The 24,572-nt window shown below is 47.7% G+C and overlaps 2 protein-coding genes across 2 annotated transcripts in view; one reads left to right on the plus strand and one right to left on the minus strand.

The window, feature by feature from the left end:
• The window catches only part of LOC138516907 (uncharacterized), a 595,653-nt gene extending 592,500 nt beyond the window's left edge, over positions 1–3,153 (minus strand). Inside the window, exon 1 of the mRNA XM_069632363.1 lies at positions 1,960–3,153. The gene's annotated coding sequence lies outside the window, so the exon portion shown is untranslated. The remainder of the gene's footprint in view (positions 1–1,959) is intronic.
• Positions 1–24,572, plus strand: part of LOC138516908 (dedicator of cytokinesis protein 2-like) — a 2,920,848-nt gene that overhangs the window by 1,809,496 nt on the left and 1,086,780 nt on the right. The window lies entirely within an intron of this gene.

Genomic DNA, 24,572 nt, shown 5'->3' on the forward strand with positions numbered 1-24,572 from the left:
TTCGAAGCGACTCCAACTCAAAACCTCACTGCCTACGTCCACCTCACGTTAGCTCCCACTCAAACCCCTCATTGCCATCACAAATCCTGTCCTCATGGCATCCCCTACCTCCAAGCAACTCCTATCTCAAACCCTCACCGCCTGCTCCATTCTAGACCAGTTCCCCCAAGCAACTCCTATCTCAAACCCTCGCCGCCTGCTCCAATCTAGACCAGTTCCCCCAAGCAACTCCTATCTCAAACCCTCACCGCCTGCTCCAATCTAGACCAGTTCCCCTAAGCAACTCCTATCTCAAACCCTCGCCACCTGCTCCAATCTAGACCAGTTCCCCCGAGCAACTCCTATCTCAAACCCTCGCCGCCTGCTCCAATCTAGACCAGTTCCCCTAAACTCCTCCTATCTCAAACCCTCGCCGCCTGCTCCAATCTAAATCAGTTCCCCCAAGCAACTCCTATCTCAAACCCTCACCGCCTGCTCCAATCTAGATCAGTTACCCTAAACAACTACTATCTCAAACCTTCGCCACCTGCTCCAATCTAGACCAGTTCCCCGAAGCAACTCCTATCTGAAACCCTCGCCGCCTGCTCCAATCTAGACCAGTTCCCCCAAGCAACTCCTGTCTCAAACCCTCACCGCCTGCTCCAATCTAGACCAGTTCCCCTAAGCAACTCCTATCTCAAACCCTCGCCGCCTGCTCCAATCTAGACCAGTTCCCCCAAGCAACTCCTATCTCAAACCCTCACCAACTGCTCCAATCTAGACCAGTTCCCCTAAACAACTCCTATCTTAAACTGTCGCCGCCTGCTCCAATCTAGATCAGTTCCCCAAAGCAACTCCTATCTTAAATCCTCACTGCCTGCTCCAATCTAGACCAGTTCCCCTAAACAACTCCTATCTCAAACCCTCACTGCCTGCTCCAATCTAGACCAGTTCCCCCAAGCAACTCCTATCTCAAAACCTCACCGCCTGCTCCAATCTAGACCAGTTCCCCTAAACAACTCCTATCTCAAACCTTTGCCGCCTGCTCCAATCTAGACCAGTTCCCCGAAGCAACTCCTATCTCAAACCCTCGCCGCCTGCTCCAATCCAGACCAGTTCCCACAAGCAACTCCTATCTCAAACCCTCACCACCTGCTCCAATCTAGACCAGTTCCCCGAAGCAACTCCTATCTCAAAACCTTGCCGCCTGCTCCAATCTAGACCAGTTCCCCCAAGCAACTCCTATCTCAAACCCTCACCGCCTGCTCCATTCTAGACCAGTTCCCCGAAGCAACTATTTTCTCCAAACCTCACCACCTGCACTCAGCCTCATTCCTCACCTCAACTCTCACCGAAAACCACCACTACCAGCACAAATCCTGGCTAACTGCTCGTGGCATCTCCTATCTCTAAACCGTACTGCTTTCTCTCACCTTGGGTTATGTTCTCCAGCAGCACCAGCCTAGAGCAGCTCAAGCAAGCCACTCCGATCTCCAAATCACACTGCCTGCCATCACCATGACCAACTCCTCGGGTCATCTTCCACCTACAACACTCGCCACCTGCATTCACCCAGTAGAGCTCCTCCAGGCGATTCCAATGTCATGCACGGCTCTGCCGCGAAAGTACAGGCTGCATGCCAGGCACGGAGAATCCGTGTTGGGCAGGCAAGGAGTCGTTAGTTTAATGTTTATATACGTGTTTATCCATGTGTTGAGTTTAGAGCGAGCATTGCCCCTTCGGGTAACCCGTGCGTGGCACGACATGCCTACACCACCCTGACTCTCCCATCATTTCTGGCAACAGAGAGTCGAAACCAAACCAGGGGCTGGTAAGTGAGTATCTGAAACTCCGTGAGATGCAAGGCGCCAGCTCCCTAAGTAGGAGCCTTCAGGGCGCTTTATAGACCTAGTTTGCAGAAGTCACCAGTGTGTCCAGCCCACTTATATTGACCCCCCTCCCCTGCAGCCCCTTACTCACCTCCTCTAGCTCCATGGTCTTGGCACTCTCCTTCCGAACTCACCCAATAAAGTTCAGTCCAAAATAGAGTGAAAACGGCGGGGCCCAGCCTGGCACCTCCTTGGCACGGATCATTGTTCAAGAAGGAAGCGGACCACGCAATCCGGTCTTTCACGGCGGTTTGAGCCCGGAGAAGATCAACTTTAGTTAATCAGTTGCCCCCCCCCCCTCCTGCACGTGCTGCTTCCGCGGCGTACTGGTGATCTCCACCCAGCCCCAGTGCGCTGGTTGATCCTCTACAATCGCAAATCCTCTTTCTTCCAGGCTGATCCTCCATGGCCACAGAGAAGGTCCTCCATGGATGCGAGGCTTAGATCGAACTGGGTGATGAGTCGCGGACACCGTTCTCCAGTTGCACTCCACAGCCCCCCGAGACTCCACGCGTGGTAAACGTGCTCTCCCAAGAGGTGCTTTTCAGACCGTCCTGCAAAGGACCTCGTTGAGCATGATAGGGTTAACGTTTTCACCCTGGTGTGTATCTCCCTGGGCACAGTGCCTGTATTATCCTGAGCTCCTGGTTCTCTGGGGTTGTAGACCTTGGTCTGCGGGGGGCAAGACGGCTGGACCTCAGAGGCGCTGGCGCCTGGTCCTCCAGGGCACCAGAGCCTGCTCCACTGGAGCTGTGTTAAAGCTCCTCCTGGTGCGAACAGCCCGGACTTCCTCGGGGGTAGAGGCTGGACCCCCCTGGTTGTAGACCTCGGTCCTTCTGGGCTCTGTTCTGCTGAGAGGGCAAAGACCTGGTCGTCTCCAGTACAGCCAGCGGCTGATAACGCGCTCTCTCACACCTTCCCCGCGGCCGAAGACCCCACCAGACAGGGGGCATAGGCAGGGGGTCACCCTCAGGTAGCCACGCGGATGGGCCAGGCGCCTCCTTGCAGGTGATCCGGGGGAGAGCAGGGGGATTTGGGGGTTTCCCTGTGCGAGCGCCTCTTCACCGCTCTGGTCCGGCACCGATGGAGACTGGCGATGAAGTGGGGGACGGAGCATCAGGGGCCCGAGATGGGGAGCAGTGTCATGGGCTGGTGTGTTCCTAAAATCCGGGAAAGGATAAGGGAGCGAGCTTCGCGGACACGGGGTAGGCGGCCGCTGATGTTGCTAATCCCACACAGACAGTGCACCGAGAGCCTGCCCGCAATACTGTACCAGCATTCGCGTGGAGAGAGGAGGGAGCCCGCCAGAGGGAGGAGGGGGGGCAGGGGGGGGGGGGGGGCGGAGGAAGGAAGGTGACGGATGGGGAGAGAGGATGCTGTGCGGGACGGGGACAAGAGTGCAGGAAGTCAAGGAGGGTGTAGAGCAGACAGGGAGAGAGGGAGGAGGGTCTGCAGAGCGGAAAGGCGAGGATTGGGAGGGAAGAGGAGAGTGGGATGAGAGAGAGAGAGGCCAGGAGAGTGTAGAGGAGAGAGAGAGAGAGAGACGGAGAGAGAGAGAGGAGGGGAGATGGTCTGCAGAGGGGAAAGGCGAGAATAGGAAGGGAAGAGGAGAGTGACGAAAGAAAGAGGCCAGGAGAGTGTAGAGGAAAGAGAGACAGAAAACAGAGAGAGAGAGAGAGAGAGAGAGAGGGGAGTCAGACGAGAGAGACAGGGGGGCCAGGAGAGTGCAGAGGAGAGAGAGTGGGGGGGGGGGTCTGGAGAGGAAAAGGTGAGGAAGGGGAGAGAACAGGAGAGTGAGACAAGAGTGAGAAAGGCAAGGAGAGTGTAGAGAGAGAGAGGAGAGTGAGATGAGAGAGAGAGAGGCTAGGAGAGTGTAGAGGAAAGAGAGAGAGGGGGGAGAGGGAAGTGGGTCTGGAGAGGAAAAGGCGAGGAACGGGAAGGAAGAGGAGAGTGAGACAAGATTGAAGGAAGCTAAGAGGGTGTAGAGAGAGAGGGAGGAGGAAAGAGGGTCTGGATAGGGAACGACGAGGAAGGGGAGGGAATAGGAGAGTGAGACAAGAGTGAGAGAGGCAAGGAGAGTATAGAGAGCGTGAGAGAGAAAGAGAGGAGAGTGAGACAAGAGAGAGAGAGGGACCAGGAGAGTGTAGAGGAGAGAGAGGGGAGGTCTGGAGAGGGAAAGGAGAGGAAGAGGAGGGAAGACGAGAGTGAGACAAGAGTGAGAGGGGCAAAGAGAGTGTAGAGGACACAGAGAGATATACAGTTTCTCATTGGTCTTCAAACTATAAGGTATTTCGTTATATGGCCCTCTAGAATTTGTTGGCATGCTTGTGCCAGGTCTGGAACATTCGGTTCACTTAACACCACATAAGCCCAGACCCAGGTGCAAGGAGATGGGGTATGATGCTACCCTGCCACCAAATTAGCCCAGCATCTCTCATCGCCCATGCCTCTGCCATGAAGATTGCCTTTGAACTCGGCCTTGCAAAGTATCCTTGTCTTTTGGAATAAATGGGAGTGAAGGCACTCATTATCGTGTTCTTGGGCTTCAAGTTCAACCTCTATTTTAATTCTTGGCTTGTGGCAGGAGACCACGATTTGGTCCATTTGCAGGTTTTTAAATGCTCTAAATGAATTAAACTTGCTACTCTTGGTGTTCTTTCTTTGCACCTTCACAAGGGATAATTCATCCTCATTTCCAGAATAGCTAGTTGACCTTGGTTGCTTCAGTCTTGACTCCAGGGCAGACAACTTCGACATGCAGCTCCACGATTCTGCTTATTCCTGCTGCAACACAGTTTTCCCTTGCTCTTCATGGGTCCTGGCTTACTAAATTCATGATACTGATGTCCAGCTTCAATATAATGGCAGCTTCGCCTGCGTTATATTCACTACGTATAGCCAGCTTCAATGATAACTTGGTCTACCTTGCGTTTCAGCACCTGTACATTTGTTGAATGGTTGATTTTCTGCAGCACTTTGTGCATGTGTAATCTTCGTTTTCGTATTCAAAAGTCCACTTGATTCCTTACCTCGTCATTAGTTTCTTTAGGATTTATACATCCTCCTCATTGAGTACCTCCGGACATCATGCATAGTTTGCATGACGTCACAAGCTTTTTTTCTTTACAATTTCTCATATTTCTTCAGGGAGTTCCTCCTTTAGGTTGTCATCACTTCGGGGATACATTAGGTAAAGTTGTCTCAACGGGTATCTTCTTTTGAACACACACTAAGACATTGGCACAATGGCTGGTGTGAAACACGGCACAGTCTCATGTCTCCAACATATGGGAGGAAGGGGGGGAAAGATTTCCAGTAGAGGTATGCAAATGCTCGTCTACAAGGATCTGGAGGGGGGAAATGCAAGGATGGAGAGGAAAGATGAGAGTGGGACAAGAGTGAGGCAGGCAAGAGGAGTGTAAAGTAGACAGAGAGAGAGCAGTGAAGAGGGTCTGGCGAGAGAAAGGCGAGGATAGGGATGAATGAAGAGAGTGGAACAACAGTGAGGGAGGCAATGAAGGTGTAAAGTAGACTGAGAAAGGAAATGGAAGAGAGTCTGGAGGGCGAAAGGCAAGGATAGGAAGGGAAGAGGAGAGTAGGACAAGAGTGAGGGAAGCAATGAGGGTGTAAAGTAGACAGAGAGAGGGAAGAGGATCTGGAGTGTAAAAGGCGGGGACGGAGAGGGAAGAGGAGAGTGACACAAGAGTGAGGGAGGCAATGATGGTTCAAAATAGACAGAGGGAAGCAAGGTAGTCTACAGGGGGAAAGGTGAGGATGGGGAGGGAATAGGAGAATGGGACAATCCTGAAGGAGGTGGCCCAGAACCGACCCTGTTTTAGGATCAGAAAGGAATTGAGAGGGTATAGGGACCTGCATACATGGTTGGGCAGAGGTCCATAGAAAGGGTACGATGGTGACAGAAATAAAAGAGGCACGGATACAGGGAGACAGATGTCACGGGAGGTCGAGTCATCATGGTGGGTGAGATAATGAAAAAGATACAAAGGGAGAACTTGGAACAGAGAGAAGGCAGAGAGGGTGATGGGCAGAGGATACAGTTTTTGAGGCGAAATGGGCAGAGAGAATACATCTCTGACCCAACCTGACAATATTTAAAGAAATCAAAATGTCAGTTACACTATAAGCTGAAACAATTTGGATGAATGTGTTTGTTTCTGTGCTTTAATATGTGTATATTTGAACCCAGCTAGTACATCATTGCAGGGAGCGGATCAGCAAGGGGTGCAGAAGGGCAATTGCCCCCCCCCCCCAGATTGGCTGGACTGTTGCAGCATAGGTCAGAGATCCAAAATAAATGAAAAAGATGAAATCCTTCATAGCCCGTCGCAAAGCCACCAAGCGCTTAAAAGCCTGCTCAAATGCTGTGTACATGAAGAGAGGCATTTGTCTTGATTTCAGCAATGTTGCAGGTGTGTCTGGGTACCCCCCACAAATGGGCCTCCAAGGAGCCTATGCTGCAGGGACATGCGCACACTGCTCAGTGGCAATGTATGCATTTAAATAACAGACTCTGTCTCCTTGGATGGCAAGGTTTGCACCACCACTCCCCATACACCATTGGTCTATTACAATCCACAGAAGCTTATCATGACTCCTACTTGCCAATGAAGGGTCCACAACTTATTAGAAATTGTCTTCGGTTTCATTCTATAGAAATGCTTCACCTATGTTCTGGTGAATTTCTTGATCACTAGCGTGTTTATGCAAGAAGAGTTGAATAGCACCCTGAATATCACCCATGGATGTTACTTATATAGTGGTTATAGAAACGGCTGTTGAACTGTTTGTGGTAGTTACTTTTGGACACAGTAAAAAAACTCACATAGAAATATGTGATATTCAGGTATTAATTAACTCAGCAGGTCCTTCAGGGTTGGGAAGATTGTTTAATACCACTGAATAATTTACCAGCTCTGCCGGTGGTATTTCTGAAAATGTGCCTTAATCAAAGTTTACCACCAGCAGAGGTGGCATTTCTGGACTACCAGTATTCGGAAGGGTACCTGGTTACTGCCTTGCTCTGCCCAGGTCGTTACAATAATATCAACAAACGAATGAGCAAGGTCAGGTTGATCTCTGCTGTAGAGTAACTACTGCTACACCCTGAGTGGGTAACCCCTTGTGCGGGTGGTCACAGAATTCTCATGAAACTGTTCTTCTGCACAACAGGGTTCTATTTTGAAGTGCAGTGGTGTAGTAATACACTGATATTTTTCAAAAACATAGGACATTCACATTTGAGGACATACAAAATGTAGTACCTAAGTACGAATGATCAAGTAGTCAATATTTGAGACATCTACTTGTACAGTTTGTTCATTCTCTATAGGTTCCTTGGGAAGGAAGCTTAGAGAATTCAGTGGAATCATAAACAGGTAGCGGGCCCATAGAGTGTGGGCACAATCAAGAGTTGAACAACAACATATACTACATGTCAACACGACAGTGTTTCGGCAATTTTGTGTGGAGCTAGGTGAGCTCTAATGGTGTAGGCCTTCATCAGGACAGGCGTGTCTTTACGAGTGGAGGGTCCAACATGGTCGAATCCGAGGAGCTTAGAGGCTCAGATTAAGAGGTGGAAGGATCCACTTCTTTAGGATGCAGTCGTCATATTGTCAACAGGCACGGTCACGCCTATTGTCAGTGCATTCAGCTGCCAGGATGTCTTCTCGACGACACACTGCTGCTTCAACGATCCTGGCACCTGAATGCACTGGCAATAGGCATGACCGTGCCTGTGCATACTTGTTTTATAAACATATGTTTCAGTTACAACGTCTCTTATATTCTTTTCATGTTGCTTTATCTTGTGACTTGGTGCTTTAAAAGTGCACACAATTGTACAGCCTAATATTAAAATTAATCTACATAAATGTATGTAGTACATTTTCATTATTATTTGAATCTTTTTCTCAGATGTATTTGCCTGAGGATACAGATTATGCATGGGCTTCCCCCTTGCAGAAATGTTTTAAAAGGTAGCAGGTGCCCCTCTCCAGAAAGATCTTGGCATGATTACCTGTTCTGTGTTTATTTGCCAACTTGAGAGTCTGCAGCCATCGCTTTTTTGTACACTGTACCTTTCACAGATGGGAAATATCCATTTGCATATCAGTCTTTGTCCCACCCACATGAGCATTCTAGCACCTAAATGCTTTGGTAAGTCCCTTCTGAACAAGAGTACCCACAGCAACCTCATGCACATGTTTCAGCCTTGGTGGGCCTCATCAGTGAGGTGGAGCTGTGCCTCTCTGAGCACAGTGAGCTGGGGGTCCTCATCTGGGTCCGCCCAGGTAATTTAGGGTGACCAACCCCAAGTTCCTTGCAAATCTTTTTTAAAAAGGTAGCAGCCACCCCTCTCCAGAAAGAACATTGCCCCCTTAACCAATGTGTGATCCTGGGCATTTAATGTAATCTTGTATTTCCTAACCCCTCAAAATTGCAAGTCCCAAAACCTTTCAAAATGGTCAGCTCTTCAGAGTGATTTCCTGCTTAGGGTATGATCTTCAAAAATGACTCACTCATGGTTTCACTGGCTATGGTGTTGCTTCCACTATAATAGTGAGCATTGATATATTGCACACCACAGGCACTTGTTGCTTTGATCTCTAATGGCAACACTATTTGAAACCATGTCCCACATCTAATCTAGCCTGTCTAGATACAAACACCTTCCTGGTAGTTTTTAATCTGCCTCCACTATCCATGCTATGCTCTGTTATGCATGGCTTTCCCCATCCTTCCAATTGAGCACCTTTGCATTCTGTGAGGCAGCTAATGTGAGTTTTCTGTCTATTTTTGGTGACATGTACTTTTTACATATGGTCCAGCATAAATACTACAGGCTGCTTACCTTCCTGGATGCTATTGATAAAAAGTATCCTGTATCTATACTAGAACAGTAGTAACCTCTTTGTAGACTGGAAATGTTGGCCTTCAAATGCTACTTGTTTATCATTCTGATTAGAGCAAGAATGAAGAGGGTAAGGAGACTTAAAGGGAGTAAACATGCTTTTGTTGAATGCTGCGAGGCAGCATATTAACCTATGGGTTGTGTTTGCAACGAGGGGGTGGTGGTGGTGACCATATATTCTTGATCACGCAATTCCTTTGGTTTGGTGGAGGGGGGGCCCAAAGATTTCAGTGCCCACGGCCCCAAAAGTGCTTAAGATGGCCCTGGTGTTGAAAGAGGCTAACCTTAGTCAGAGGGGAGGAAAAGAGTGAGGGAGAAAAAAGAAAGCGGTAACAAGTGGAGGTAAGGGAGGCATACTGAGCTGGAGCCGGTCACTGTGAGAGAGAAACAGAGAGAAAGAGAGATTGTAAGAGAATTACAGAGAAGAAGGCAAGTCTTTCTGGATATAATAAAAAGGAATGGGGAGGAAAGAGAAGTGTGGAGAGTTTTAAGACAGACTTTACCTGATTTCTAACATCACTTTAACTCAGTTGCTAATGGTGTACCGAGGGCCCCCTAAAGTATTTTTGGCTCACCTTCAGGTAGCACAGCCGAATTCTAGCCTTACCTTTGCAAGAAGTGGCTTGACATATAAGAAACAAAAAGCACCGTGTAAAACGGTGTAAGATTATTGCAAACTGTGCAGGACCTGCCGGGCATTTAGGCCATCTTTTTTTATATTATGTTATCATGATAACATACTGACATTTGTGTGGTCTCCAGGTGGATCTGAAAGAGAGGGGGTGGGGGAGGGGGTACTGTGGAGACAGGTGCATACTCCAGATAGCTTTGCTATTGTGTTGATGTGTGCACGCCGGAATTATCCTGGTCTTTGCATGTGAGTCAGTTTGTGTTGACACATTGTTATGTTATGTTATGTTATTGCAATTTATAAAGCGCATGGTTGCCCGAAGGCATCATGGCGCTCGAGAAGGAGGCTGCTTGGACGAGAAAACCGATGGAAGACCAGAAATTAAAACAAGTAGGTTTTCAAGGCTCTTCTAAAACCAAGATGGTCGGCTGTGGCTTTCAGTAGCGGGGGGAGGCTGTTCCACAATTTGGGAGCGGCAATAGAGAACGCTCTGCCACCAAGCCCTTCCCGATTAGCTCTAGGAACGGTCAGACGGTTAGAGGTCGCGGAGCGGAGGTCGCGACCCGGTATATATCTAATAAATGTAGACTGTAAGAATTCGGAACCTTGAGTGTGAATAGCCTGGTGGACAATGCACAGAGATTAGAAATGAATTTGCTGCTTCACCGGCAACCAGTGAAGTTGGCGTAAAACTGGCGTGATGTGAGCCCCATAGGGGGAGCCAGTGGCTAAACTGACCGCAAGCTTCTGCATACGCTGGAGACGGTGGATGAGACCAATCGGTTGTGCCAGGTACAGCGAATTACAATAGTCTAGCCGTGAGAGCACTAACGCAGCCACCACAGGAGGGCGAAGGGCTTCGGGGATCATAGGCATAACCCTCTTAAGGACCCAAATTTGATGATGGGTGGACTGACAAACGCCCGTGACCTGGTTAGCCATAGACAGAGAAGCGGAGAGGATGACCCCTAGGTTCTTTACTTTACTAACTGGGCCAGGTAACGGGCCCAGGGAGGGAGGCCAAAAAGCAGGGGTCCACAATAGGGGATTGGGAGGGCGTCCTACCAATAATACCTCCGTCTTGTCCCCATTTAGCTTTAACCAATTCTGATCCATCCATATCCTGACTGCCCTTAGACATTGGCATTCAAAGGGCAGCCTTGTGTCCCTATGTTGTGTAACTATGTTTCGCATCATGGAGTGGGCACTGGACTGACTCATCTGTTTTCCAGACTAACTGCCCTTCCCAGCTGCAACTTGGCTGTTTGTACTCCACCACCTCACAGTGTACCTGCAGAGTATCCCAAGGTTTTATCCTATCGTTGTGGCAATTACATATCTATTTCCTCCCTCTGTCTGACCTGATGTATTTCTTCTTTTCTCATTTCAAGTGTTATATTAATTACAGACAGCTTTCTTACAACTTCCCAGAACTAATTTGGTCTCCTCGTTTTTATCCCTGATAGTCTGACCGCCATTGAGGCATTGCGTGCAGCTAACAATAGCTGTCTCAATCCAAGTAAGACAGAGATCTCTCTTACTATGACACCTGTACCCTGTTGTTCACCTCCCCTGTGGCTGCTGTGTTTGGGCTGTATTCTCTCACCAATAACCTTGTAATTATCTTTCATATTTTCTCTCTGTTACTCCTTACATTTTGGAGCTGGTATAGAAAGCCCATGGTTTGAGCTTGACCTCCTTACAGGCATTGCGTCTGCACTTCGCAAACGGGTCTGTGCTTTGCACACAGTTTGAAACTGCAGTTCCACTTGATCTAGGAAGTTTTAAACGGAAAATGTACTCTTGCACAGCTCCTACGCCTATTTTTCCTGAGTATCCATTTGCAATCTAGGACACAGCACATACTTGGAAGAATATTAGCACAACTGCTATTTATTGTCAAAAATGGCATCAGCTATTGCCATCCCTCATCCCCAGGAGGCTCCATCACCACTACCACCCAGTTGGAGGGTCTAGACAACGGAAGAAGTGCAGTAATTCAGAAAACAATCAAGAGGACAGGAAGATGAGGTAATGGAAATGCCTACCTCCAGCACCCAGAGAGAGTCATGGGTGTGGCAGTCCACCACTGGTGCTTAGACTGGAGCTATTTACTGCTTGTGGTAAACAGAACCTGATTATATATCATCAAATAAATCCTCAGATATGTACTTGTGGGTAAAAGGTGGCGGCATATCCTTAGCATTTGTATTTATTAATAATTAATCAACACTTTCTACAAAGCACTGTACATGCGTAAATAGAAAATGTACAAAGAGTTAGCAGAAATGAGCATACAATAATGTCCAAAGAGAGATTCTGTACTGTTGTTTGGAAAGAAATGTTATTGGTGATGGGAAAATGAGGGCACCTAATGTTGCTGAACAAATCTGCACCTCTGATGGCCACCTTCTCAAAATCAGTGCAGTGCACAGGGGGGTCAATATGGACGATTCTGCGTATTATTAAAAATTATGCATTAGTGGAGAAAATAAATCATTAAAATAGAAAAAAAGTCATCGTATAGATACTGCACAGAACACTAGTGAATATGTACCTACGTTACTGCAGTATCCTGATAATCAAGAGGACACCTGTATTACAGCCCATGTTGCTTGAGCCTACTCGTGTAAGTTTTTGGGTTACGTGCATGCCAAATCTTTAATGTGCACTACTGGTGAATCTAGTAAAATGAGCCAGCTCTTTTTCAAGCAGACTTGTAGGTCTGTCTTTCTGTCTTTCAGGAGCCAGTCTTGGTGTGTAAGAGATTGTAGGCAACAGTATAGAGATAGGGCTTGAGGTAAAGAATGGAGAATTAGCATGCTTGAGTGACATGCAATCTAAGGTTCTTTATATGTTTGAGATGTTGACGACCACGATCCCTCGCCATTGACTATGCTGGTTAGGGTCTATGGTAGCTGCAGTCCAAAACATCTTTTTCAGAGATTTTCATACCTTGGGCTCCCCTCAAGACTCCTCTTTTCATCATCTTCTCAAATGAAATGGGTTGAAAGTCAGGTCCACCCGGGTTTCTGGTGTATATTGGTAAACCCCAGGTTAGGTCTCTTCATCATGCTGACAGACTTTCCAACCGATCAGGTGGAGCCATTTCTCTGTTTTTTAAAAAAAAATAACTCTTAATCAAAATACTCTTCTGTCTACTTTCACCAGTTTTCCTGCATTCGTTCTACTTTATCCAGGGTAAATATAATAGAAAAAGGAAGTGGCATGAATCTGTGCAGTAGCACCCTTGGGCGTTCTTATGCCCAGAATGGGATTACTATAATAAATTATCTCAGACCCAAATAACCGGGCAGACTCAAAGAATGTGGCAAAATACATCTTTATTATCAGCTCAATAAAGTAGGTAAACCTGGCAAACCACTAATCGTAGTCCACACACTAGTCCACATTCTACTTAAACATCAGCTTCATACCTCGATGTGCATCAACTATGATGTCATCCTACGTGGCAGGCAAATAATAAAACCTATCGGACGGAGGGATTGGTTAGGGAACATATCTACTTAAATATCATGTAGGTGTTAATAACATAATTAGCCATCCCTCATCTGGCTGGCATTTCTTGAACCTCCCTCTAACTACATATAATGCAGATTATAGAAGAATTACACCAGTGGATTGGCCCCTGGAACAATGTATGCTCCCCATTGCATTGGCCCTCACAATTATTTTGCATTCCCTTTCAACCTTGGACATTTGGCTCTGTAGAGGAGCAGCTATATACATCTGCAGGAAATCCTGCCCCCCTATCTCAGGTGTATTGGAGACATGACACTGTGTCTTGACTGACACCAGGTATCATACCAATACCCATTATTTGGAAGGAGACCCCCATTAAGACAACCTTATCGAGGGTACACCTGACGTGATGACAACCTGCAGGAAGAACTCCCTGAAGGAATATGAAAAAGAGCTAAGAAAATGAACTGATGATGTCATAAGAAAGTATGCACGGCGTCCGGGATACTAAATGTGTGCCTCCTAATGCAGAAGAAATGAAGTAAAAGGCTTGAATGAACCTTAAATTGTAAAAGAAGAAATTACACGTCGACAGAGTTCTGTAGAAAACAGAAGTTCAATGAATGTACAGACGCTGAAACGCAGGATCGATTAAGGCATTGTATAGGCTACTTATGAGTAGTGAATAGAATGCAGGCAAAGCCGCCATTGTATCGAAACTGGACATTGCTATCATGAATTAGTAAGCAAAATACCCATGAAGGGGTAATGGAAAGCTGTGTTGCAGCAGAATAGCAGGCTGGTGGAGCTGCGTGGCGAGACTGTCAGGCCTGAAGTCAAGATCCTAGAATTCGAGGTCAGCTATCGACTCTGAGGAAGAACCAGTGTGCGGAGGATGATTCTGCTCACGTTAAGGTGCAAGAAAGGACACAGAGGATGCCAAGTTTTAATTCATTTAAAGCATTTAAAGCTGCAGAATTGGCCAAATCGTGGTCTCGTGAGCCAAAGATGGAAAGAGAGCTCGAACTTGGAGTTCCAGACATGATAGCGAGTGCCCTCACTCCGTAAATTCTCAGGATGACAATATTCTGGAAGGCAAAGAACAAAGACAATTTTATGGCAGAAGGCATGGGTGATGAGAGATGTTGGGCTAATTGGGTATGAGGTAGCTTCATCTCATATCTACCTGTACTTGAATCTTGGTTTACGTGCTGCTAAATGAACCAAATGTTCCAGACATGGCACACGCGTGCCAACCAATCGTATTAGTCCATGCAATGAAGGACCTTACAGCTTAGAAAACCAATGAAACATGATATAACTAGTGTTTCTCAAATGACATGTGAAGAGGGTAAGTTGTCCACCTGATAAAGGACAACCAATCACAATCCTAGCTCCTATATGATTGTATATCTAGATGTTTCCCTTAACCAATCCTGATCCTAGGTAGATGTTTCACTATTGCCACATAGTATGACATCACGTTGAGGCATATTGAAGTATACAAAGTGTATTTTTTGTGAAAAGCATTGAGAGACTAATCGTCCGTCCGTTGATGTTTGTTGTAACCTCCCTGTTTTAGATAATTGTTAATAAAACAGTGACTTGCCGTATTCTTGAGTTTGTCCGGTTATTAGGAGTCAGAATTATTCTGGTGTAATCCCATCCTTTATCATGTGCACTTTCCAAGGCCCATATGCCCAGCTCGCCAGCAGCACATAAGAAAAACGAAACCCGGGTGCAGAAAACAATGTCAGACTACTGCCCACTTGCCCAAAAAGTCTACCATCTCGCATCACCCAAGCCTTCAGCCAAGGCTTCTTCTTTGTACTTGACCTTGCTCAATATTCTCTTCCCTGGAACTTTAAGGGGGTTAAGGATCATTGTTAGCTTTGTCTGGACTTATGAATAGGCCTTGTTTTATGGTCTTGTACCACGTGTGAAGAGACCATGATTTTGTCGATTTCTCCTTTCTATTTAGTGCATTTTGATTCAATTACATATGATGTCACTCTCGTCAAGCACTCCTTTGTGCACCCGCTCCTAAAAAAGCCTTCTGCTGATCCTACATTTCTGGCTACCTATGGCCTGATTTATATCACTCGTTTCCTGGGTAAACCCCTGGAGAAGCTGGCCATCTCCCAGCTTACTCTCCACACTGAATCTGTTGGTTGTCTCTATAATCATCAGTCTGGCTTCAGAGCTGCCAGAGGCACGGAAACTGCTCTCCTGAACACATGTGAAGATCTGCTCTCTAAGCCTCACTCCAGCATTCCCTCTGTCCTCATCCACCTTGAACTTTCCTCTGCTTTTAATAGGTTAATCATGCCATCCTGATCAATCGTCTCTGCAAGAACCAGGGCATCACCGATCAGGCACTGGCGTGGCTGACCTCCTTCCTCCTGGACTGACCCTCCCAGATCCAACTTGAGTCCTTTCTTTCCACCACCTCTCTCTCCACATGTGGTGTTCCCCAGGGCTCTATCCTCTCACTATGACTCTTCATTGTCTATCTGGACCCTTTGGCCCCCCTGATCTCCAACTTCTCTTCTAACTTTCAGTGTATGGGGATGCCTTAATGTCAGTTTGGTGGAGGTCCTTCTCATTTGGACCCCTGCTCCTGCTTTTCCTCTCTCACTCTGGTGGCCCTCCTTGGACGCTCTGCACTCGCCTTCCTGGGAGGCAAAAACCTTGGTGCCATCTTCGACCACGCTCTGTCCTTCTCCCTTCACATCACGGACCTTGCCAAGAAAGCCAACTGCCAGCTTCACCTCCTCAGAGGTAATCCACCTTTTCCCACTTTCCTCCAGAAGCTCACTGTCCCCAAAGCCCTGGTTCTCAACAGGCTGGACTATTGCAACAGCCTCTTTCTCAATCTGCTTAACTCTACCCTTCGCCTCCTGTATCTAAACCAGAACAGGACTGCGAGACTTATCCTTGGGATCAAGCACAGGGACCGTATCTCTCCAGTCCTGAAATTGCTCCACTGGCTCACAGTGGCTGCAAGCATCAAGTTCCAGGCACTCTGCATTGTCCATAAAGCTTTCTGGGGTCAAGGCCGCACTACAGTAAACTCTCTCTGCCGAAATACCTTCCTTCGAGAGACTTTTGCTCATCTGCCTCCAACTCTCCTAGGGTCAGGCGCTTCTCCAAGCAGAGAGTGGGGCACCTCCCTTCAGAACGGCCTCTCTGCCCCTCTCAGACTTGAGCAGGACCTCCTGTAATTCTGGTAGCGGCTCAAGACCTTCCCTTTCTCATCTGCTTCCTCTCTCTCGCTTCCTGGCTAACTTACCCGTCTGCTTTGCCGACTGGTTGCTTAGTACCCTCAGAGTCTCACTGGGTACCAGGCTCCTCCATGACCAGTCCTCTGTGCACTGCCATCTGGCTTACCGTGCAACTACGGCTGTGACTGTAACCCCTACGTCTGCACTTACTCTCAGCCTGCTGCCATGATCGTTGAGTCCCTTTGTACTCTGCAATTGCTTTGTGCTGTGGCATCCTTGATCTTTGGCCACTAGCTATCCTTTGTGGGTGCGCACATCCATTTTCCAGTGTCCGTTAGCTCTGCAACCTTGATCTCTCTTCTTCAAGCTTTTCACTTGCTTTTATTCAGAGCCGAAGTCTATCTATTCAGCAGGGCTGCCTTACCTGTGTTATATTTTCTACTGCAGCAAGCTTCTACGGGACTCATCTACCTTGTGTTTCTTCGTATATACATTTACTACTCAGCTGGTTACTTGTCTTCTGTGTATATGTGGTTTCTTCTCACTCAGATGTAGGTTTACTCTTATTTCTTCAGTTGCATCTTCATTCTATAAATCTCCTCATATCATTTTGCTGTGTCATAGTGTCTTCTGCTTATGACATCACTTTGCACCTGTCAGATTTTCTTTTCAGCTCTTGGATGTTCAGTGGCGTCTGCAAATCTCCTGCTACCACTTCAGTTCGAGGGTACATTTGATACGGTTGTCTGAGTGCATACTGTCTCTCATACACCCGGTGCTGTACTGGAATGAAACCTGGTGTCAAGACAGTGTCTTCTTGTCCTTCATCCAATATGTCTGAGGTGAGGGGGCTGGTTCTATCGATGACGTACGCATATGGTTCCCTACAACTCACTAGTATGTGCAATGAGAAGTGATGTCGCAAGAGGTGCATATACCTTAAAGTGAGACATGCAGATATCATTCAATTGCCCTTTCCTAATCTTAGAAATTGCATCAAACAAATGCGCATTTGCTTTACAGAAAGTTAACCACTCACAAAAAGTAATCTGAGACAGGGTATTTTCCAACAGTAAATACCATGTAAAGGAAACTCTTAAATTACTTTTTGCCATTTGAAAACTTTTGTTTGGTTCATGTTTTCTTTTTCAAAAAAGCTAAGATGTTTAAAATTGAATAGGAATTAAAGACAGTTACAGAAAGGGTCGGTTTACAAACCTCTAAGACACTTTCTGGAAATCCAGACTTATTTATTGTTTCAGTCAACTCCCTTTGAGATGTTTTTAAGAAAACTCCTAGAAACTCCCAAAAATAAAGAGCCAGCGAGTGAAGATGCAGGGCCTCACTACAGGTGTGGCAGTCTGGAAATAAGGGTGCCTTCATACCGGTACCCTTCCCGAAGCTCACATTACAAATCTGCCTGGAGGGGCTGTTGCGCCTGGCAGATCTGACCGCCGGGCGCAACGGTCATAGGCAGAGTTGTCACAGAAGCACCAGCACCGTTCCCATGGAGCCCTACGGGACTCCATGGGAATAGGGACTTACACTTTTCCCCATTTGATATCCCGCACCGCTGGGACTTGTAATGTCCTGGTGGCACCATGATATCAGGCGGTAGAAACGGTGTTACGAGTTCGGCGGAAACCCACCGGTAGCAGGGGCTGGTTACCGCCAAAGCCGTAATGAGGCCCGCTGTCTTTGATTTCAGTGGGTTTAAAATAAGACTTCCAGGTATCTTCTTCCTTCTTGAGCATTCACAGATCCCCACATCCACTGCCCTGGTACCGATTTGCAAGTCTCTCTTCTTGTGTACCTGTGCCTTTTCATCACTGTGTCGTTGTGTACGTCATGTGGGGGTGGGGTACTTACTGCTGCTGAGGCCTGTCTGGCTTACTGAACTACCCATAAAATATGAGTGTTTATACATTCAATTCGCCGCTTGGCACTGATGAATGCGGCTGATAGACCCACAGGAGGCACGAGGACGTAGCCCCTGTCACTTCCTATTCATCACAGGACGCATGGCGGCGCGCGCACCAACACTCTGCGGATATCTCGCTAATTCAAGCTCTCCGTCTACGACATGCCGATGACTCAAGCGTTCCCATGCCGCGGTCAGCTAGGTCAATGTCTGCAGGCAGCGCGGCATAAGACCCACATGCGGTCACATGGCGGGTGGCGATGCAGCCTTTAGTGGAGACGTCAGAGATTCAAGCTTTATTGCACAACATGGAGCCCAGTCAAGCATTGCTAGGCTGCAGTATGCAAAGTCAACAACTGTTGCCAGTGATGTGCCAGACGGATGTACTCATGCAGCACTAACCACATGAAGTCGCATGGAGGGTCGCAATGCACACTTGGTGGTTACATCACTGAATCAAGCTTTCTTTCTGCATCATGGAGCAGAATCAAGCATTCCCAGGCTGCATCAGAAAGGTCTACAGTTGTTGCCAGTGTCGCGTAAGACCGATGAAATCATGCTCCGCGACCAAATGCAGTCACACGCTAGTTCGCGATGCAACTCTTGGTGGACACTTCAGAGATTCAAGCTTTTTTCCTCATCATGGAGCCCAGTGAAGCATTCCTAGGCTGCAGTATGCAAAGTCAACAACTGTTGCCAGTGATGTGCCAGACGGATGTACTCATGCAGCACTAACCACATGAAGTCGCATGGCGGGTCGCAATGCACACTTGGTGGTTACATCACTGAATCAAGCTTTCTTTCTGAATCATGGAGCAGAATCAAGCATTCCCAGGCTGCATCAGAAAGGTCTACAATTGTTGCCAGTGTCGCGTAAGACCGATGAAATCATGCTCCGCGACCAAATGCAGTCACACGCTAGTTCGCGATGCAACTCTTGGTGGACACTTCAGAGATTCAAGCTTTTTTCCTCATCATGGAGCCCAGTGAAGCATTCCTAGGCTGCAGTATGCAAAGTCAACAACTGTTGCCAGTGATGTGCCAGACGGATGTACTCATACAGCACTAACCACATGCAGTCACATGATGGGTAGTGATGTAAGGTAAGGCTTGGTGGTTACCTCGCTGAATCAAGCTTTCTTTCTGCCTCATGGAGCAGATTCAAGCATTCCCAGGCAGCACCAGAAAGGTCAACAGCTATTGGCAGTGCCACCTAAAACCAATGCTCTGCTACCCACATGCAGTCACACGATGGCTCGCGATGCACCACTTGTTGGAAAATTCAGTGATTCAAGCTTTATTCCACATCATGGAGCAGAGTCAAGCATTACCAAGCCCCATCAAAAAGGTCAACAGCTTTTAGCAGAGCCACGTAAGACTGATAAAATCATGCTCCACTACCCACATGCAATCACAGAATAGCTTGCAAGGCAACACTTGGTGGACACTTCAGGGATTCAAGCTTTATTCCACAACATGGAGTCCAGTCAAGACATTCCTGGGCTGCAGTATGCAAAGTCAACAACTGTTGGCAGAGATGTGCCAGGAGGAGGTACTCATGCAGCACTAACCACATGCAGGCACATGGTGGGTCACGATGCAACATGTAGTGGACAATTCACTGATTGAAGCTTTATTCCACATTATGGAGCAGAGTCAAGCATTCCTAGGCTGCAGTATGAAAAGTCAACAACTCTTGGCGGTGATGTGCCAGACCAGAGTAACCATGCACAATTACTGGCATGCAATCACGTGGCAGTTTACAATGCACAATTTGGTGGATGCTTCACGGATTCAAGCCTTTTCTTCCACATAATGGATCAGAGTCATGCTGGCAAATGCTGCAATAGGTCAGGCCAACAGTTGTTGGCAATGCCACACAAGAACACTGTACCCATGAGGCACTAAACCCACACAGTTACATGGCGGAGCCTCAAGGATAACTCAATAATGTAAGCAGAGCTTTAACATATTACTGCAGAGTCACGGGTGTCCATACCACAGGCATCGAGACTCTAGGACCCCCAATCCCATGCCAACTACCCATTCCTTGATATGGTGGGCAGATTTAATTCGATGACATGACGTGGAGTTAATTGTGCCCAGATCATGATCAGCCCGGCCGTTAGAAGTTGGCAATGCCACGCCAGTTTGACCTACCAATAGCGACCAAACATGCCAGCACATGCACATGGAGATGTTTTTTTTTTAAACACTCTTTATTGAACAATTCACGTATGGACAAGGTTGGTTGCAATTAAATTGTGCTGACACCTAATTCAAGCTTTCCTGTCAGAAAATGGCGATGGTTCAAGCGTGATCCGGACAAACTTTACACGCTAAAAGACTGTGCCCCGCGTTGCACAAGTCCAAAATTCGTTATTATATTCAATTCATGAGGGTGAGTCACAGTGCACGAGGGCATGTTGATGTAACGGAAGTTGAGTGTTTACTCGTTATAAGGGAATGTCGCCTGCCCCTATATGTCAGAGGCATGGGTGTCCACGCCTGCACCCCGGAAGACCTTCGGACAGAGGCACAGAGACGGGTGCTGACCTCCTGCAGGTGGGACACAGGCAGGTGTGATGACCTCCCTGAATGAACGCACGGGCAGTTGACGCAGAATGGTGGTCAGCACAGGTGCGGATGCGGTGACGCTTGACATCCGGGACACAGGCAGATGTGCCGGCGGTCACACGTGTGAACCCCTGTACACAGCAGAGATTCTGAGGGGCTGGTTTCCTTCAGCGGGGCAGCAGAAGACGAGCGGGTCTCCTGCACCGGGGACAGTAGGTGACCCGTGCTTACCTGTTTCGGCCAGCACACTGCATGTGTGCTAACTGCACGCAGCCAGGACACCGACAGCATTAGTGACCTCTTGCCGCAAGGATGCCCTGCTACATCCGGGCGAGAGGCGGGTGTGCTGATGTTACACTCTTCTGTCAGTCAGGGCACAGGCCCTGCTTCCTGACACAGGAAGAGAAACTGACCTCCTGAAGTCAGATCACAATGCACTGACCTCCTGCAGTGAGAACGCAGGCAGACAAACGACCCCCTGCATTCAAAACATGATGGGTATGCTGACCTCCTGCAGTCAGAACACTATACAATGATGTCCTGCAGTGAAAACGCAGGCAGATAAACCGACCTCCTGCATCCACAACACAATGGATAAACGAACCTCCTACAGTGAGAACACAGGCAGACAAACGGACCCCCTGCATTCAAAACATGATGGATACGCTGACCTCCTGCAGTCAGAACATGATGGATAAACTGACCTCCTACAGCCAAAACACGGATGTCCTGCAGTGAAAACACAGGTGGATAAACCGACCTCATGCATCCACAACACGATGGATAAACGGACCTCCTACAGTGAGAACACAGGCAGACAAACGGACCCCCTGCATTCAAAACATGATGGATACGCTGACCTCCTGCAGTCAGAACATGATGGATAAACTGACCTCCTACAGCCAAAACACTGATGTCCTGCAGTGAAAACACAGGTGGATAAACCGGCCTCCTGCATCCACAACACGATGGATAAACTGACCTCCTGCAGTCAAAACAAAATATACTGATCTCCTGCAGTGAGATAAACTGCAACGAGAAACTGGCCTCCTGCATCCATGACACAGGTCGATGAACCTACTTCCTGCAGTGAGAACTCAGGCAGATAAACTGGCCTCCTGCATGCATGACACAGGTGGATAAACTGACCTCCTGCAATCAGAGCACAATATGCTGATCTCCAGCATCCAGGGCACAGGTGGATAAACTGACCTCCTGCATTCAGAACACATGCAGATAAGATGACCTCCTGCAGGCAGAACACAGGCAGATAAGATGACCTCCTGCAGTCAGAACACAAGCAGATAAGATGACCTCCTGCAGTCAGAACACAGGCAGATAAGATGACCTCCTGCATTCAGAACACAGGCAGATAAACTGGCCTCCTGCATCCATGACACAGGCAGAAAAATTGACGTCCTGCATTGGGAGCATAGGCGGATATGCTGTTGTCCCGCATCCAGGGCACAGGTGGATAAACTGACCTCCTGCATCCAATACACAGGTGGATTAACTGACCTCCTACATTGGGAACGCAGGTGGATGTGCTGATCTCCAGCATCCAGGACACAGGTGCATAAACTGACCTCTGTACTCAGAACACAGGCAGATATGCTCATATCCATCACCCATGACACAGGTGCATAAACTGACCTCTGTACTCAGAACACAGGCAGATATGCTGATATCCAGCACCCATGACACATGGGAATAACCTGATCTCCTGAAGTCAGAACACAGGCAGATATGCTGATATCCAGCACCCATGACACAGGGGAATAACCGGACCTCCTGAAGTCAGAACACAGGCAGATATGCTGATCTCCAGCATCCTGGGCACAGGTGGATAAACTGACCCCCAGCAGTCATAATACCGGCAGATGTGTTGATATCCAGCATCCAAGCACAGGGGAATAACCGGACCTCCGGCAGTGAGTGTGACGAATCAACTTCTAGGGCAACAGTGATCCAATGATAATATCGGTTCCTAAACCATCAATCATCCCCACACCTCTAGAACACCAGAAGGGGTCCAAACACAATGGAAATACAAGCAAATTATAAACCTCCTTTTCCAATTTTGGTAATGTGGATGGAATGGCAGGCTTATCTCTGCAACATCGTGGATCGTTGGTTAGTTGCAATACAGCGAAAATACTATTATTACCCAATGATAAAAGGGACTGTCCAGTGAAGGTTGTATACACATATCTACTTTATTATTATTCAACAGACAGTTCTAGCACACTACAAAATACAAGCCACCCTGTAAAGGAATGCAGAGGACAGACAGTTTCAAAGAAGGAAAAGGGGATGCCCTCTGGATACTGACAGGAGGGTAGTTGGTAAAGTAATTCATCGCAATAGTTTGAGGATAATTGGTTTCAGCACAAAGAGAGCAATGGGTCATACAATTTAACGAAGGGCCGTCAGAGAAGGACCAGGGGGACAGAACCACAATGCACTGTGTGCTTTTAGAAGTTGTTGGTGCTGGACAGGGTCGAGTCGATTTCAGGGCGCTTTGCAGCTCCTGTGACAGAGTTCAAGATGGGAGACAGTTGTGAGTATCAGGTGGCAGGCAGTCCAGCAAGCGAGGCTGGATGGACGGCTACAGGCTGGCCTACACAGTGGCTCAGGGTCAGGAATCATTGTCTCAGTGCTGGTTGTTGGGTTTGAAGCACTGGTCGAGGCGTCTCAGACAACGTTAGCAACTGTGGTGTGACAACAGTGTCCTTTAAGGTGGAAGCTGGTTGATGCTTGTCACTTCCCACCTAGAAAGCTTGCTGCAGAGTCTAGCAGTGCAAGCTCTGTGTTGGCTGGTTACCAGTTCAGGAGCTGCTGGAGGGTCCTCTGGATTCAGTATCTCCCTCTGTTCCCTGGAAGATATTTAGGGGAGGTATCTTTGGAAATCCTGGCCTCCTTGACTGGCAGAAGCTGTAAAGCAGACTGGACCTTCAGCCAGGGTCCTATGCTGAGTTCTTCTTGTTACTCCTTGTGAAGTCTTCAGAAGATCTGCCCAAAAGAGGGGCTCTGCCCTCTTTTATAGCCAAATGGGCCACAGTGATTGGCGTAGGCTAAGCCTACCTTAATGAACCAATCCTGGGTCCCCACCAACAATCTCCTGTATGCATGAGATCATAACAGAGTGCTTTGCAACAGAAAATGTAAAGGAGTGAACACTTTTAATACTAAGTCCCACTCACCAACGTCCTACCTGTTGTAGATCAAATGGTCTCACTGGTTAATGGAGCTCTCCATGTGCAGCTTCAGGAACTCCCAGACGATACAACGCTAATATGATTCAATGCCGCAAATGGTAATTTCTTCTTTCCAGTGGGGGTGAAGACCTGATGCCCACTAGTGAACTTGGCTGACCCCGTTTAAGAATGACACATAGTACCAGCCTGTTGCTGGTCCTTTACCTGTTACACAAAGGCCTCAGAGGTACAGGGGTGCCTGAGTAGTGAGTCTCTGTTGGGCAATGTTTCGTTCTTGTGTTTAAAATGTTATTTTCTGTTTGTTCAGTTTATGTAGGTTGCTTGCAAGGTACTACTTTAAGAAGGGGGAGAGAGCACAAGGGATGTGATTGTTTGCATGATCTTTAAGATGAGAGCCGGGTCACTTGCGATTAATATCCTACGACGCGGGCACAGCCATGTGGGTGCCTACGCGACAGCGTCATCTATGGCTCGATCGTCAGACAGATTAAGGTGCTGACCTGCAATGAAGGGGCTGGGATCCTACCTTCGCAGTAACAGGGTGAAGTATTATTTACACCAGAGGAAAATATCTATTGTGCTACTCCAGGAGACCCACTTAATGGTGGAAGACCAAGACACAGTCACTCTGGGGTGGGGCTGTCCATGGCACTACATACTCTAGATTTGCTAGGTGGGTACTTACATGGATAGATGGGTCACTACCAGTCCTACTG

The sequence above is a fragment of the Ambystoma mexicanum genome, chromosome 6q, assembly GCF_040938575.1.
Source record: "Ambystoma mexicanum isolate Mex_15411 chromosome 6q, UKY_AmexF1_1, whole genome shotgun sequence".
In the NCBI taxonomy this organism is placed as follows: Eukaryota; Metazoa; Chordata; class Amphibia; order Caudata; family Ambystomatidae; genus Ambystoma; species Ambystoma mexicanum.